The sequence below is a fragment of the Gossypium raimondii genome, chromosome 6, assembly GCF_025698545.1.
Source record: "Gossypium raimondii isolate GPD5lz chromosome 6, ASM2569854v1, whole genome shotgun sequence".
NCBI lineage: Eukaryota > Viridiplantae > Streptophyta > Magnoliopsida > Malvales > Malvaceae > Gossypium > Gossypium raimondii.
Genome location: NC_068570.1, coordinates 6,774,908 through 6,794,337, shown reverse-complemented (window position 1 = coordinate 6,794,337; position 19,430 = coordinate 6,774,908). Strand labels below are relative to the sequence as shown.

Genomic DNA, 19,430 nt, shown 5'->3' with positions numbered 1-19,430 from the left:
ATTCATGCATTTAAAATTTAATTTAATTTTAATAATATGTATTTTAAAATAGTTTCTCTTCATTGTAATTTATATATCTTCTTACTATATCAATATCCATTTCATAAAATCATTATTTCATATATTTCATTTCTATATCTCGGTTTAATAACTTATTCTATTTCATATCTAAAACCTTACAACATTAGTCTTTCAATGTCTATTTCACATTCATTTCAATTTCCCATTCCATTTTAATAATTCATCCATCATCGATTTCAAAGGTCAATTTGTTCTTTTATATTCAATTTACAGATTGTAGTCTTTAAATACTCAATTCATAATTAAATCCATAAATATATTTCAATAACTTGTATTCAATTAAATTCAAGTATTATTTCACTATTTCAAATCATTTTATTTTCACTTCTCATTTTTACATAATTTCATATTACCAAAAACTATTTCATAAAATTTATCCTTATCTATTTCTTGAACCATAATTCTTACCTTTCACATATGTCATATTATTCAGATTTAGTTTTATCAGTAAATTTATTTCATTTGCCCCTATTAACTTGACTCGGACTCGGCGAATACACAGATTCCAACCAACACACCAATATGGCACATAGTGCCTAAAACGGTACAAAGTACCTGATCAGTATCAGTAACGGTAGCAGTAACAGTAACAGTAACAATATTCAACACACAAAGTGTTGAATCTGTAACAGTAACGATAACAGTATTCAACACATGAAGTATCGAATCAGTAACAGTAACAGTAGTCAGCACATAAGTGCCTGATTAGTAAGCCGACAAAAACCCGTACTCTTCCATATCCTATGACATGCCAACTATATCCGACTAGCCCGACTAGTTAATAGGGTATTTAATTTACTTTTCAGTACAATTTCCATCTTAGTTCAGTATCAATTAAAATTCCTTATTTCAATCAGTTTCACAGTATTGCAGTAATCCATTACTTCAGTATTCCATAATTCAGTTCAGTATCAGTCTCACATTTCAATTTCCACTTTCTCAATTCAATTCCAATAAAATCCATATCAATCACCAATTTCAATATTCCAATTCAATTCAATAATTCAATTTAAACCATTTCAATTTCTATTCAATAATCACATTTCAATTTCACTTTCTTAATTCAATATTCATCTCAATTACGCACATATAATCACAATTCAATCTAATTTCATTCAATTCAATATCAACTTATTTGATGAGCCAAAATTATGAAAAATTTATAGTAAGAAGATATGTGAGTCTAGTTTCGGGTAAAATTAACGGATCTTAATTTAGAGCTCTGTAGCTCAAGATATAAATAAATTAGTGACTCAGACTCAGACAGACAACTTGAATTTACATACAAGAAAATAATGAAAGAATGAATAATGTTGTTTAAGTGTGTTATACACATTAAGGATGTGGAATGGAGAGGGGGAGGAGGAAAATTGAAAAAATATATGAATGATTCATGTATAATTGGTCATATGCTCGATTATAATTGATAAATGATTAAATAGAAATTATGCTTATATTTGTGCATTATTGGTCATGGTTTAAGCTCGTATGGGAAAATAAAGTTTCATAGTATGTATGTATGGTATATTTGGTATATGATTTGGCATGAAGTAATGTCATGAATGGTTTATGAATTAACACATGTTGGTATGTTTGATACGTGAATAAATGCCATGGTAAGTGATTGAGGTGAGAATTATTGTTTTTTACAATTGAAATGGATTGTCTTGATATGTGATGAATTTATATTGGTTGAATCGAATTGAATATATATATTATAAACGCTGAATTGAATTTTAATGGATATATGTGTAAATGTTGAATTATTTTATGCACGGGAGAATTCTTTACAAGCTTGATACGATTGAATTATGATGTCTGAAAGCCCCGTACGAACCATAGGATTCTGATATGTGATTTTGTGTAAGACCATGTCTGGGACGTTGGCATCGACTAGGGATTTACGTGTAAGACCATGTCTGGGACATTGACATCGTATATGATTACGTGTAACACTCTGTCTGGGACAATGGCATCGTTATTTGATTAAATGTAAGACCACGTCTGGGACGTTGGCATTGTACGAGCTTTTTGAGCTATCCGCGTATCCTTTTGACTCCAAATGGTTCTACGGGGAAAGACATGGCAAGATTGAATGTGAGTTCATTTTAAATGATTGAGGTAAGTATTAAGTTTATACGAACTTTGAAAAAAAAGGTAAGTGTTAATAATTTTGAAAGTTTTAATTTAGATGAAATTTTATAACTCAGTTAAATACGTTTACAACTATATATGTTCTGGTAATGCCTCGTACCCTATTTCGGTGTCGAATATGGGTAAGGGGTGTTACACATTGGGTCTTGAAGGATCATCAAACTTTACAATCCCCATCTTGATGAACCTCTCGATCAACTTTTTGAATGCAGTGCAGATCTCAATCAAGTGTCCCGTTATTCCTACGTGGTACTAGCATTGAGCATTCGCATCATACCACTTTGGGAACGGAGGTTGAATGGGTTTTAAGTAAAATGAAGATACTACATTCGCGTTGAACAAATTCTGATATAACTCTCCATATGTCATCAGGATAGGTGTGAATTAGAGTTTTTCTATGTTTGTCCTTGAGTTATATTCTTGCCTCGAAGGGCCTTGATGACTGGTTGTCATGGTCCTTGGTTGGCCTACAATGACCAGTTTTGAATAGCTCTTATTATACACTCGCGGTGTTTACTTCATTTTCTTTCTTTCTTGAGGCAAACCTTTTAGCGTTTTCCTCGCATCTATTTTCTCACTCCTTACTACATTTTCAATCATTTCTTCGACATTACTATATCTGAAAAGCTCTTGGTAGCACTACCCAGCATATGGTTAATGAATAGGGCTTTCAAAGTATTTATGAAAAGCATTGTCATCTCCTTTTTCAGAAGAGGTGGCTGAACTTGTGTTGACACCTCTCTCTATCTTTGAGCACATTGCCTAAAGCTTTCACTTTGCTTCTTCTCCATATTTTACAATGTAATTCTATCGAGTGTCATGTCAATCACATGTCTGTATTATTTTATGAAAGCCTATGCCAAGTCTTTCCATGAATTGATTTTGGAACGGCTTAGCAGATTGTACCATTTGGCAGCCGACCCGATCAAACTATCTTGAAAGCAATGGATTAACAATTGGTCGTTATTGACGTATCTCATCATTCTTCAGCAGAACATTGTGATATGGGCTTCAGGACAACTAGTTCTATTGTATTTTTGAATTCTAGAGTTTTGAATTTTGGTAGGAGCACTAGATTTGGAACTAAACTCAATTCCTTAACATCGACCCTACAAAGGTAGTCAGCACTCTCCATAGCTTTGAATTTCTCCTCCAACCACTTGCACTAATCTTCTAGCTATTTTGGCAATTCTACTCTTACTCTATCCATTTCCGCCATGTCGTCCAAATCTGGAACAACGGGGTTGGTCAGATTATCTCCGGGATTGAAACCTGAACCTACTGGGTAATTCACCGGTCCTGAGGTGCCGGCCTGGTATTGTTGTGGTCTTATGGTAACGAGTACTCTTAGTGGATATGTATCTGGTTGGGCTTAGATATTCACTGGAGTTAAACTTGAGGGTATTGTTTAACTAAATTAAATTTAATAGAAAAGACCTTATTTCGAGTTAATCGAGAAGAAAGACCATGCCCTTGAGTTAGGACACGATGCCTCAATTCTCGAAAACCAAAATAATCGTCATTTGATCATTACTTAAATATTGCTTTTGTTATTTTAAATAAGATATTCGATCACTTCGGTTCTAAGAAGATGTCATACTCCGTAAGTTTGGAGCACGACTCCTCGAATTCCGAAATAATGAACATTGCCTCAATTTTAAGTATTGTCTATACGTTAAATAAAACGAAGGTAACTTTTAAAACGATATACATTTAATTTATTTGGGCATAGTGTAAAAATGAATAAATATATTTTAACATGATGGCATGGTGATTAACAAAATAAAGTAAAATAGTAGGAGGTAAAGAAATGAAATGATGATATTAGAATAATAAATAAATGAATAAAGAGAAAAACAAATGAAAAGGTAAAATAAAATAATGTTATGCTAGTGAATAATACTAATGCAACTATAAATGATAATAAAAATACATCAATTTATAGTAATAATAGCAATAATCATGTCATGATTATTATCATGATACTAATATGAATGATAATAATAATGATAAAATACAAAATGCATAAAAAAGGAAATATAAATAACATAAATTTTAAATGTTAAAATAAAAGATATAGTAAATAAAGAGGCAAAATTAAATAAATGAGGGATTAAATTGAAATTTAAACGAAACTTAAAGCATGAATTGTGAAATAAACAAAGAAAGGGGAAACGAAGGATTGAACTGAAAACATAACAAAATTTAAAGTCTAAATTATAAGAAAATATCATATAAAGGACTAAATTAGAATAAAATGGAAAATACAGAGATTTAGAGGGCAATTATCCCAACCCTATTTACACGTGCCATTCCCAAAGGGATCATCAATGGGTTAGGGGGACCAAATTGCACAAGAGCAAAATAAAAGGGCAAAAATAGAAGTAAAAATAATAAATTATAAGACGAAATTGAAAAATAGAAAAAAGTGAAAGGGTCAAAGTAGCAATTAGACCCTCCCCTTTAAGAACACGCAGATCCTAAGGGAATCCGGGTCGGGTCATCTGGTCGGCCCCAAAACGACACTGTTTTGGGGTGTTTAGGGACGACGTCGTTTAGGTGACATTATTTAAGTCAAAAATGTTTTTAAAAATCATTTCCAAACTGTTTTAAAAAAATCCTTTTCTTTTTTTTCTTTGAAGGTGTCCTCGAGTCCAAATATAAAGGTCATCATCGCTTCATTGTGGCCACCATCATCGCCGATCGCGACCATCGCCTTTGGTGGCCGGAGTTACAAAAAAATTACCTTTTTTAGCTCATTTTTACCCCTAGGACCCAGATCTGAAGGCTAATGCCTTCTAAAATTAAAAAAGGGGGGATAACAAAAAAACTCTCGGCCTCGCCATATTCATCGAACCCACGTCAGAACTCTAGTGGTTTTTGAGGTATTCGAGGGCCGGAGATGGTCTCTAACGGTGGCAGAAGGCGAAACGATAGGTAAAAAGATCTTTCTTTTTATTTTATTTTATGCTCTTTTTAAAAAATAAGAAAAAATAAACTACCTTTGTTTGTTTTCTTTGTTCTTGCTATTTCAAAATCACATTTTTTTGTATTTCTCTGTCTGTATAAATACAATCTGTTCATTAGGCTTTTATAGCTGATTACATATATTTTTTCTTTTCTTTTTTGTTGTTTCTTCTATTTCTGTCCTCTGTCTCATTTCTTTTTTTCTTTGCAGGTGGTGATGGTAGAGGTCAACGGCGTTGGGGAGCCGCGCCTTTTCATTTTGGTGAACGGAGGGGGAGAGACCTCAGGCGGCGTGTCCACTAACGTGGCGAAGGAGCGGCGCCGAAACTGTTAGGGTTTCTGTTAGTCTTTAGGGTTTTGGGCTTGGGTTGATGTAATATTGGGCTTTTAGGGTTTTGTTAGGTTAGATAATATATTTGGGTCTCAGTTTGGGCTTGTATGATGGATGGACTTTTGTTATTATTATTAATTGTTTTGTTTTGTTTATTTGGCCAAACGGACTTGGGCCTTTACTTTATGAATAGTTTTAAATATTCACAGCTAAACAATTTTTGTACAAAAATAACATTTTGTCAATAAATTGTTTTAAATAATAATTAACTTTTCATTAAATTCTATCTATCCATAGCTTTTTTAATTAATATTAATTTGAGTTTTTTATACAAATTTCACTTAAAATTTTACTAATTTAATTTTGTAGCCCAAATTATCTTATGTATTCTCATATTCTTTACAATACGATGTCGTATTTTTAGAGTGAGCAAAAAATATTAAGATACCAAAATCAACTTAACTAAGCATAACAATTGGATTGTGAATTTGGATATCCGTAGATATCTAATTCACTTTTAGATTTAAATGTTATTCAAAATAAGATTTTAAAATTATTATTTGTTGCCGATTTAGAGTTAACGCAGATAAATATTACGAGTTTCGTTGTTCAATTGCATTACTTATTCAAATAATGGATTAGGATTCGATATCATAGTCCACCTTATATTTTTAACTTTTAGCATATCTCGAATTTAAATTTTATGAATTTGAATATTAAAAAATGATTGAAAATTTTGAAATTAATTTTTATATATTCAAATATTCACATATAATAATATTTAACTCAAATTCAATAGTAATCTTGAATAATTTATGAAAAATAAATGTGTTTCGATTCTTAGTCAAAATTGCGGATTCAAACTTAGATATTAAGAAAAATGTAGATTTTCAATTCACTGTTTTTCTTAAATCTTACTCGAAGTATTTATACAGTTTATATCGAAATAAGTGGATGATAACGGCCTTTTTACCAAAAAAAGCCCTTTTTTTTCAAAATTTACCGAAATGGATCACTTTTTTAATTATTTACCGGAATGGGCCAATTCCGCGAAATCGCTGCCACGTAAGAGCGATGTCAGGGTACGTGAGAGGGCGCGATTTCCTTTCACGCCGCCAGGTCGCTACCGACGTGACGCTGATGACACGCTGTGCGTGAATAAGATGTTCAACGGTCAAAAATTTGACCGTTGCCCCCCCCCAACGGTCACAATTTTTTTACTATAAAACCCCCTATCCCTTATTTTTTCACAAACAAATATTCTCTCAATTTCCTTCCAAAATCCTCTCAATTTCCTTCAAAAAATCTCTCAAATCCATATTTAATTTCCTTTTCCATTCAATTTCATTTTTTTAAAGAAAATTTTAAATATTTTTATTTTTTAAAAATAATTTTAAAAATTTTAATATTTTCAACAATGGCCGGATCATTGATTCGTCTTGATAGGAATCACATATCGGTGGAGCAAATGAAAATGGTAAGTATTAAATTTAAATTTTAAATTTTATTTAAGATATTTTTATTTCTGTATTTTTAGATAATTATTAATTTATTTTTTGTTATAAAAGTCTAAAGATCGGGTATTGGAATGCAATATTCGGAATATGCATGGTCTTCCATCACCGTTAGTAGAGAACTACCTGCGGGAAGCGGGATTTTGGCACGTGGCGATGGTAGGCCGGGGATGCAAGTTGGAGCCAAAACTGATCAGTGCGTTAATCGAGAGGTGGAGACCCGAGACGCACACATTTCATCTTCCATGTGGAGAGTGCACTATCACTCTGGAAGATGTCCATCTGCGTTTGGGATTACCGATGGACGGGCACCCAGTTACCGGGTCTGCCCAATCTAGCAATTGGGAGGCGGTGTGCTACGAGCTTTTGGGCACTGTTCCGGATAAAATGGATGGAGGTAAGGTGGAGATGGGCTGGTTACATGCCACCTTCCCCGATCTGAATGAAAATTCAACCGAAATTGAAGAATCCGATATGCTCGATCATACATTCTTCAAATAATTGGAGGCTATCTGATGGCCGACACGTCACGGAGCCGTGTACATCTAAGGTGGCTGCTAAAACTCGTTGATTTTAGAGTAGCCGGTGAATTAAGTTGGGGGTCTGCCGTCTTGGCAACATTATATCGGGAGATGTGCGGGGCGACCAAACCGAGGAGAGCAAAAATCGGAGGTTGCCTGTCACTACTGCAATCATGGGCACGGTTTCGCTTTCCATTTCTACGTCCTCGAGTAAACCACCCATATAAATTCCTACTCGTAACGAGGTAAATTTTATATTACATTTTGAAATTGTTATGTAGATTTTGTAAGAACAAAAGTATGCTAAAAATTTATTTAATTAGGTGGAACCATCCGACAAGTTATCGTGGATTACCGTCTGAACTTGAAGATATCTGGCTTCTATTGGAGCAACGATCGAAGGGTATAAGTATTATTGCAAATAGATATTTCCATACATTCGCTAGTGGATTGATATTTAGTATTTAGTATTATGTATATAAGTAATATTTCTATCATGTTCATGTAGTTTCAAAGGACACCATACGAGGATCCGGCAGTCCGGGCAGTAATCCCGGAAGAGTTTTTACAAAATCCGAACGCTTGGAACGTGAAAGTGGTGTTGATAAACTATGCAACCGTGGAGCCCCACCAGACAGACAGAGTCCTACGTCAGTTTGGATGTAGACAACCGATCCCTGCGGACCTTGAGGTGTTTGACGAGCACCACAAAATCGACCTTCGGCTATTAGGTACGGATTGGACTAGATACTGGTCAGAGTACACAGAAATGTGGGAAAATCAGCATGAATATCTACCTACTCGGGAACAAATCATCGTTCCCGAGTTAGTGTGTGTTCCAGAATACATGCCATGGTTTAGGATCCATGGGAAGCCGTATTTACTTACGCCAGAGGAGAGGCAACAGCAAATACGTGTCCGAAGGGAAAGGCGCGGGCCTCTAAATCCAAGGGGACAAGACTACGAGGGCAGCCCCTCAACGAGGCCCAGACATTCACCTAGTTCATCATCAGCGGCCATGCAATCACCGTCTCCAACGAGAGCACCGACGCAGTCACCTGACGCAGCAATTCAACAGATGGTACCCACGCATTCGCCTTTCCCTATGATGCCAGGTATGTTTCCTAGCCCTTATATGTACCCTAACCCGTACATGTATCCTTTTCTGAATCCTATGGCAGGTTAAAGCCAAATGCCCGGATTAGCTCCATTTCCTGTAATGCCGAGCAGATCACCGATAACTAGGCCAGCGGCGCAGGAGGGGTCGCAAGGGGGGCCGTCGGGGAGCTCTCCTTTTTACCAATCGCCAGCAATGCATGGCTTTCAAACTCCATCGCCGTTCATGATGCAAACACCTCCACATACACTATTCTTTGAAGGTGGATCATCGTCCCAAGTCCGACAACCAGATGCCGAACTGGAAGAACAACAAACACCACCGGAGGAAGAACAACCGCCGCCGGAAGCTAGAGGAAGGAGGAATCTAGCGCGTAACCATCGACGACCGCCATGTGGAACCGAATCCCCCAGTCATAGACATTGATTACCGTATTAAAATTTATCATTTGATGTAATGAAAATACAAGTTTATGACGATGTAATACACATAGAAATTTTTCCAAATTATTTTGATATTATTTGATTAAAAACCCTAACCTAATTTAATTTAATTAAAAACCCTAACCCTAATTTAATTTAATTAAAAACCCTAACCCTAATTTAATTTAATTAAAAACCTAACCCTAACCCATTTTAATTAAAAACCTAACCCTAGTTTAATTTAATTAAAACCCTAACCCTAATTTAATTTAATTAAAAACCCTAACCTAATTTAATTTAATCAAAACCCTAACCCTAATTTGATTTAATTAAAACCTAACCCTAACCCATTTTAATTAAAAACCCTAACCATAGTTTAATTTAATTAAAAACCCTAACCCTAGTTTAATTTAATTAAAAACCCTAACCCTAGTTTAATTTAATTAAAACCCTAACCCTAATTTAATTTAATTAAAACCCTAACCCTAACCCATTTTAATTAAAACCCTAACCCTAGTTTAATTTAATTAAAAACCTAACCCTAATTTAATTTAATTAAAACCCTAACCCTAATTTAATTTAATTAAAAACCTAACCCTAACCCATTTTAATTAAAACCCTAACCTAGTTTAATTTAATTAAAACCCTAACCCTAGTTTAATTTAATTAAAACCTTAAACCCTAACTTAATTTAATTAAAACCTAAACCCTAACCTAATTTGATTAAAACCCTAACCCTAGTTTAATTTAATTAAAACCCTAACCCTAGTTTAATTTAATTAAAACCCTAAACCCTAACTTAATTTAATTAAAACCCTAAACCCTAACCTAATTTGATTAAAAACCTAACCCTAGTTTAATTTAATTAAAACCCTAAACCCTAACCTAATTTAATTAAAAACCCTAACCCTAACCCATTTTAATTAAAAACCCTAACCCTAAACTAATTTAAGTTAAAACCCATTTTAATTAACAAAAGTTTTTGGGCATAATAATTTTACACAGTTTTACAAGTTATGTTGGATTTCGTAAAATGTTTATTTGGTACTAACATTTAAGAAATTGTAGTAATTTGATAATTTTACTAACAATTAATACAATTATCAAATAGTAATTGAATAAAATGTAATTGCATCTAAAATTACATTCAACTATTACGATTAGGGCATGATCGACTTGTATGGCCTGGGTTCCTACACCATCCGCACAACTTCTGTTGATTGGCTGTTTCTCGGATATCCATATTGTTCCGTATTCTAGTGGAGCAAGGTCGACCCGGAAACGCGCTACGTGACAGATCATCGCGTCCATGTCAGCGCGACCTGCTGACGTGGACGCGATGATCTGTCACGTACCCTGACATCGCACTTACATGGCAGCGATTTCGCGGAAAATGGCCCATTCCGGTAAATAATTAAAAAAGTGGCCCATTTTGGTAATTTTTTTAAAAAAAATGGCTTTTTTTGGTAAAAAGGCCGATGATAACAAGGTGATAGAACAAATTAAGTCTGAGTTTCAAACTAGGATAATAATAACGGTAAAAGAGAGAGAATATCCGTAAAAGAAAAAAGTAATCTGGTTTGATTTTTGAAACATGAAAATCCAAATTCAATTATTTATGACATTAATTTTTTCAATTTTTTCATATAAAAATTTGAATAAAATATTAATTATTTTTATTTTGGGCACAATTAAATTGTATAACTATAAATACAGTTAACACCAAATTGGTATTTACCATACAAGTACTCAATTATTCATTCCTTCCAATCAATTATATATTGCACACACTAAAGAACAGTAAATTGTGTGACAAGCCTTTTTGGCATAGTTTACCAAATCTTGACTACTAGGTCCTATTTAATTTTCAACATGCCTCCCTTCCAAAGAAAAAATGTCGCCTTTTTATTTTTATTTTGTTGAAATCCTAGCCACCCAAGGGATGTACAATTGCCATAGCCATCTTCTTCGGCCCAAATAGTAGTATCGAAATGTAGTTCTCTCCTTCCTCTTTCACCTCATTTGGTCAAGTTTAGCTAAAAGAATTCCAAAATCCAAAGATCTCCAAACGAGATACAAAGAAATGTTTCTCCAATCAACCATCTCTACCATCCAATGAGTCTAGTTTCGAATTATATTTCTCTTTTCTCTTTGATTGGTTTTTATTCTCAATTTGCTTTTACTAGTTCCATTTTATTTAAGGGTTACGGGTCTTAAATGATTCTTTAGGGATATCATTTCGGGTTAGATGAGGGTTGATAATATCTATAGTTGAAACGTTTGGTTGGGTTTGTTGATTTGCATGTAAGGATAAGTTTCCTGTTGAAAGGTTAAAAGGTGCAAATGTTACTGAAGGATTTACGCAATTGATGTTATTATAATAACGAGAAGTTGTTAGAAATAAAAATTGGTAACAGAGGTGGCTATGGTAGAGATGGTGAGTGGATAGATTGGTAGATGGTGGTTCGACTTAATGGATGAAAGTCGATGATGGAGGTGGTATGGTGATTGGACTACTGAAAGGGGTTTGATGCGCAGTGTTTGTAATGTACAAAGACTCGAGATAGGTCAGCTAAGAACAATTTACTAATTTTTCTTTAAAAATTCTAATCGCTAACCCCTCATTCTCCGTTAGATATGCTGTTTTATCCTAGAATTTGAGAGTAGCTAGCATGAGGCATGGTAATCTTGCAATAGTTGTGTATTTGGCCAAAGAGTATTGTTAGATTGGGGTCACTGGGTGGCTGGCAAGGTCACAACTTACCCAAAATAGTTGAGGGATCAAATTTTAAAACATAGAAAAACTATTTTTTTTTTGTAAATTTTCCTTTTCCTTTTTACTTTTTGCAATATTTGGTTTCTCTGTAATTGTATGAAATATAATATATAAACTCAAAATTATATAAATTCAACATTAATTAGATAAAATTAAAAAATCAATATTGAAATAAAATGAAAATTATATCTATAAAAAGTACCTATTAATCCAAATTTCAATCAGGTTTTTAAAACAATAAATTTACTGAGTTCATTTTAATTCTTATTTAATAAAGTCATTTTTCTAAAAAAATGGTAAGGCTTTTTGTACAAATTTATAAACCTTTTCTCACTATTCTATAAAATAATATTTTTCATATTAAAGTTTTTTAAAAAATATTAATCATTTTCTAAAATTAATAGTTTTTTTTGACAAATTTATAAGTGTTTCTCATTATTTTATAAAATAATATTTTAAAGGATACAAATAATTAGACCGTGCATTATACGAATATGCAAACTAAAAAAATGTAGTAACACATTTTACATGAAAAATTAGTACCAATCAAAAATAATTATATATTCTTATACTTAAAAAGAAAGTCTGACTACATTGAAAAACAAAAACAAAATGAAAATCTCACACATTAATTTAAACGAACAATTGATACACTGTAAATTATTAGTAAATTAAATTATTTTCATATAGTTTACTTGGGTTTAATGTTATTTTGTATTGATTTCCTCATTTTGAAGTCTGAAGACATCCACATAGGATTTTCCACGAGCTCGCGGGAGAAAAAACCTTTGAAGTAATCAGCAACGCCTATTTTTGTGAACAGCGGTGGAGTTTGTGGAGTAATTAGGCTTGGTGCTGGACCCATATCCCCCTCCAATTTGGGGCTGTAGAATGTAGCAACTGAGACCCTTTCTTTAACTGAATTCACTGTCGCACGATGCTCAATGCTTCGGTAAATCCCATTGGAAACAATCTGCAAACTCGGTACAACCAATCCTATTAATCTACTGACCACTATGGAGTAGAAATTGGTGGACATAAATTAATAATTACCTCCATTATGTCTCCGATGTTGATCACAAATGCATTTGGAAGTGGTTTAATCGGAACCCAAATCCCATTTTTCCTTATCTGGAGGCCTTCCATGTCGTTGATCTGGAGTAGAATGGTGAGGCCAGTGGCATCAGAGTGGGAGTTGAGACCAATTGCAAGCTCTGGCTGTGGACATGGGGGATAATAGTTCATCCTCATCCCTTGGTGCCCTTCCTCAAACAACACTCTCAAGTCATTAGGGTCCATCCCTAGAGCTTTTCCCATAACCTCTAACAGTCTCATGGCAAGATGTTTCAGTTCTACAGAATAAGCTTCCAAGGTTTCTCTGCAATTAATTAATATTGAAAGAAAAGAGAACAATAAATCATTTACCCATCAATAAAAGGGATACTATTAGTCATTTACAGATGCAGAAAAAGAACCTGAAGGTGAGTGGGAGATTAGGGAACAAGTGAGGTTTTCTTAAATAAGTTGGAAGGGTGATCATATAGAACATATCTCCCCAGTTAAGCTTCTGCTCCTCAGACACAACAAAGGCCTGTCCATATCCCTCTACTTCATCTGGTTTTTGCCAAACCTTCCTTTTCTCCTCCATTGGAAGATTGAAAAACTCTTGGGTCTCCATCTACATTTTTTCCACCAATAAAGGGCTTACTCCATGGTTGATTAACTGCAACAAAGTTCCATGTTTAAAATTCTAACCCGAAAATCTCATACCCTGCTGCCAAATATCAGTCAATAGTATTTCCCTGATACTTAATTTCGACCTGCAGATAGCTACGACTGGGAGTAAACAAAAAAGTACCTGGAAGAAACCCCACTCTTTGCATGCATAATGCAGCGGCTCCAGTTCTTCTTCGGAAGATAGCTTCTGCATATCTATGACAGGAACTTGTGGAAACGGGTTTGTGTGAGATATAATGGGTGAGTCTTCATCAGTGCGTAGGTATCGAGGTGGAACTTCTTTCAATGGGTTCTTTGCTAACTCTTGGACACTAGACACCAAGAGTGAGCTTCCTAACTTTGGTACCTCTAAGTTCATAGTCATTACTTTGAGAATGGCTTTGCTTATCTCTCCAAAATCATCCAATTTTAAAGAAGAATAAGTGGTCCTAATACATGCACGTGTATACATATGAATTTTTAAAATTTAAAAGGGTATTTTAATATTCTTTAAAAAGTCTTAATAGAATTATTAATTTATAAAAAATATATAAATTTTATTTTCATTTCAATCTTAAATAATTTAAAAATAGTTTTGTTATCTCTTTGCCACACATATATGTGTTAATATCACATTCTTTGTTGATTTAAGTGTTGACTCCATTTTTTTTACTGAAAAAACCCGTACTCAAAAAAGGTTTTTTTGAGCACGAATTTTTTTTGGTCTAAGTGTATCTTGTCTTTAACACGAATTATTTTCCTTGGTTAACAACAATTGTACTTTTTTAATTGGACGATCCATTAATTCAGCTGGCGAAAGATTATAAATGGATTTTTTTTTTCTACTGGAGATTGGGAATAGATGGACTTTCTGTAGGGCTCATTTTACTAACAGGATTTATCACCACTTTAGCGACTTTGGCGGCTTGGCCAGTTACTCAAGATTCGCGATTATTTCATTTCCTGATACTAGCAATGTACAGTGGTCAAATAGGATCATTTTCTTCTCGAGACCTTTTACTTTTTTTTTCATCATGTGGGAGTCTATTTAACTCCTAGTGAAAATGCACATTCAAGACAATAAGGAGTCTGTTTAGGTAAAAGAATCCTATATTAATAAATCTCCATGATACACGTCCATGATTATATTTTACGCATTTAGCGAGACTGAACGTATATCTTAGCACATCATACTAACAGATAAGAGGAGATCTCCTATAAATTCCCTAGCAAACGATGGAAAAAGGATCGATTCTCTAGCACCCTAAAGTCATCCTAAGCAGTTGTTTTCTTGATCAACCTGTCATTTTGTCATTGTTTCGACTCTCGACCTCTTATTGTGAATTGGCCTCCATTGCACCACCGTGATCTTCTCCTCTCTCTTCCCTATCTTCTTCTCTTGTACCCTGTATCAATAAGTTTATAATTGAAAATATGAAAATATACACCAAATCTGAAAAAGATTAAAAGTAAAATCGGAATCCCAAATCATTATAATTGTTAAATCAAATTTTCACGTAGTGAATTAAATTCCTTACCAAGCAAAAGTCGGTTTCTTGGACCACCTGTGATGTAAAACTTATTGAGACATTGTATCCATAAACGCATAGAACATTTTTGGTCAAAATAAAGAAATAGAGAAGAAATATATTATATATAACCAAAGAGAATAAAAGTCGTGACTTATAAGAGAGGATTGCGGCAGAATAGGTCTTGTATTGGAGAAAAGAAAACGAAAGCGCCAAAGATAAAAAGATGGAGAAGAGGTACTTTCATATCAATAAAAATCTTTTATCAACGTACTTTCATATCAATAAAAATCTTTTAGCAATCCTCTAAATTTCACGTGTCAACAGAAAATATTGGTGACAGGAAATAAAAGTTACACAAATATGAGCCCACATATAAAACTTTGCTCACGTCATTATTAATTATTTTAAAATTTTTAAAAATTAAAATTATATAAAAATATTTTTAAGATATTTAAAAGAGTGTAAAAATTATTAAAAAGTATTTTTAAATATTTTTATGCTTTTAAAAATTAATTTATTGTCAACATGACATAAACGTAAGTTACTATGTAGATACTATAGTAACCCAATTTTGCCCTGCCCAATACATAAACCCAAATAAAGACAAAATAAAAACAAAATAAATAAAACTCAAATTACAAGCCCAAACCAATACAAAACCCTAAAAGCCCAATCAACCCAAGCCCAAAACCTTAAAAAAACAAAAATCCTAGCAGCTTTGGCGCCGCTCCCTCGCCACTTTCACCAAAATGGCAAGGCGCGGCTCTCCAACGCCGTTGACCTTGCCACAAATACCTGCAAAGAAAAAGGGACAGAGAGCAGAAAGCAGAAATGGCAGAAAAAGCAAAGAAAAGATAAAGTATTTTGTAACATATGGCTATAAAAGCCATAGCAATGGCATGTAATCTTTTACTAAGAGAAATACAAAAAAAAACTGAGATTTTGAAATAACAAATAGTAAAGAAAATAGAAGGCATTTTTTATTTAATTTTTTAAAATCACGCATATACAAAAAATTAAAAAAATAAGTTTTTTACTATTGCCGTCGTCATCGGCGTCTCCTCTAGTCTGAGAGGTTATCGAATTCTTGGGGATTCGCCCAAGGCTGCGGCGGAGGACGACTAGAACCGAAAGCCTTTTTTATGTTTTCGAAGTTTGACCGGACCTAGGGATTTTGACCCTAGATCCAAATTCCCTAGAAGATAGGGACAAAAGGGGACTTTTTTTTGTAACTCCGGCCACCGGAGGCAACGGTTGCTGTCACCGATGACCGGTGGCCATGGCGGACTTGTGGCGGCCCCATGGCCGGACAATGCGAGGACTTAAGAGAAAAAAAAACAAGAAGAAATTTTTGTTGAGGCTAGATACAAATGATTTTATTATTATTTTTTGGTTTATATATCCCTATAAAACGGCGTCGTTTTGGACATGATCCGCCAACCCGACCCAACACCCTTTAGATTCACGCACTTTTTAAAAGGGGGATAATTGTTGCCTAGGTCCTCCCGCTTTTGAGTGTGTCTTGATGTAGTCCTACTTTAGTTTTTATTTTTTATTTTACCATTTCATTTTATTTTATTTCCATTTTGGTCCATGGATCATTTTTGGAAATGGACACCCAAAATGACGTTGTTTTGACGTGATCCAAGGACCCAACCCGAGCACCATCAGGATCTACATGTTTCTTGAGAATGGGTCTAATTGCTGCTTTGGCCCTTCTGCTTTTTTTCTATTTTTCAATTTTGTCCTACAGCTTATTATTTTTACTTTTATTTTCGCCCTTTTATTTTACTCTTGTGCAATTTGGTCCCCCTCACTCATTGATGATCCCTCTAGGAATGACACATGTAAATAAGGTTGGGATAATTGCCCTCTGAGTCCCCGTATTTTTCATTTTATTTTAATTTAGTCCTTTGTGTTCTGTCTTCTTGCAATTTAGACTTTAAATTTTGTTATGCCATCAATTTAATCCTTTGTTTCCTTTTTCTTCGTTTATTTCACAATTCATGCTTCAAGTTTCGTTTAAATTTCAATTTAATCCCTCATTTATTTAACTTTGCCTATTTATTTATTATATCTTTTATTTTAACATTTATATGTTATTTATATTTCCTTTTTTATGCATTTTTATTTTACCATTATTATTTTATTATTCATATTAATATTATGATAGTAATTATAACATTATTATCGTTATTAGTACTATAAATTGATGTTTTTGCTATCATTATAGTTGCATTATTATTCACTAGCATAGCAATTTTATTTTATCTTTTATTTATTTATTTGTTCGTTTATTTATTTACCTATCATTTTAATATCATTATTTCATTTTTTTATCCGCTACTATGTTACTTTATTTTGCTAATATCCATGCCGTGTATCGTGTCAAAACATATTCATCCATTTTATTACTAGACCTAGGCAAATTAAAAAGCATATCATTTTAAAAAGTTGTATTCGTTTTACCTAATGAACAGGAAAGATTTGGAACCGAGGCAATGTTCATTATTTTTTGGAATTAGAGGAGTCGTGCTCTAATGTACGGAGTATGGCCTCTTTCTAAAACTGAAGTAATTGAATATCCATTTAAAAAAATAAAAACGAGATTTAAATAATGATCAAATGGTGATTATTCTTGTTTTCGAGGATTTAAAGCTTCGTATCCTAACTTACGGGCATGATCTTTTCTTCTCGGTTAACTTGAAATAAGGCATTTTCATGAAAATTAATTTAGTTAAGCGATATTTTAATAAAAAATCATGCTAAAAGGGATCGTATTTTAAATTTTCTTCGAATTTTCAATTTTCGACATCAAAACATCAAGTAACCAATTAGGTACCAATTTTGGGTGTTATGAGAGTGTTGATCCTTCCTCATACGTAACCGACTACCGAACTCATATTCTTGGATTTAGTAGGCTAAAAATTATCGTTTTAGTAAAATCTAATATTTTACTAAGATAATTAAATTTTGAGGTGACTCGATTACACCTAATAAAAAATATCGATGGCGACTCCATTTTCGTTTTTTAAAATAAAAGTCAATTTCCAAAAAAGGTTTCAACAGTTTGGCAACTCTGCTGGGGACAAATAAGAGGGTCAAGTCGCGAGTTGATTACTTTTTGGTATTTTTGTTGAAAATTGATAATTCGGTTTAAATTAACAATCCATTCTTTGTATTTCATCCTTCACGTTTTATTTTAGTGGTAAATAATGTCTTTGTTATCTCAGGTTACACAATGATTTAGTATGCCTGCTTTATTGGTTTGAGTTTCTCTTGGTATATTTTTGCATATTGCATGGCATAATCGTTCCATTTTACCCTTCTTAACTGGAAGTGGGAAGTTATCCCTTCGTGAGGTCTTCACTTCGTATAAGATAGTGGATTGTTTTCGAGATACATTCGTACCTATGTATTCATGAGGTCTTCACCTCCGTAAAACTATAGGGAAATGTATTCCCCTAAACTGAACTCAACCCGTATGAGCCTATAATAGGTGAGGATTGAGGAATCTATTGGTTCAGGCACTCTTAGTTTAAAATCAAACCGCATATAATGAGCCTTAAAGAACCTACCCTAGGTAGAACTATATCAAACCTTTAATGGTCACCCGAATAGATGTTCTATTTATTATTTCTTGATGTGTATTCTATCTATGTATGAAATATGCTGACTTGTTTCGTTTTGTTTTGGTTGTGTTTGCATTGCATTTTCATCATAGAAAATGGTGTTGATTTGCGTTCAGTTGCTAAATAGAAAACTTGTCATGGAAAAGAGATTTCTTGATAAAGTGGAAGACAATGTGGCCGTACGAATATAGTCCGAGAAGACACAACAAGAGAAGGGTGACAGCCTGACGGAAGGGTACATGTCGAATTATGAGATCTCACCTGCATTAGTGTGACTCAGAATAGTCTTCAAGAGTTGAAGAAGATATGGGACCAACGGGGTGACGGAACCAAGTAGTTATTCTACCGTGAATATGGTGATTTACCTTATTTACTCGATGTCGAAGAGGATAAGCACATATTTCGAGCTCTTGTCCAATATTGGAATCCGCCTATAGCTGCTTCAGTTTTGGGAAGGTAGGCTTGGTGCCCACCGTAAAAGAGTACTCAAATCTGCTCTGTTGCCCAAGGATCCAAATCGACAAAGCTTATTCTAGAGCGACAACCGTTTCGACATTATTAAAAGGACTAATGAACATAACTGGGATGAGCGAGCAATGGGTCACAGCCCGGATTAAACAAAAGGGGGATAGTAAATGCATCCATTGGAAAAGTCTGCGGGATTTGA

At 33.8% G+C, this 19,430-nt stretch overlaps 1 pseudogene; it reads right to left on the bottom strand.

Annotated features, from left to right (window-relative positions):
- Positions 1-12,419: 12,419 nt before the first annotated feature.
- On the bottom strand, positions 12,420-14,011 carry LOC105771589 (protein SRG1-like; annotated as a pseudogene).
- Positions 14,012-19,430: the final 5,419 nt, after the last annotated feature.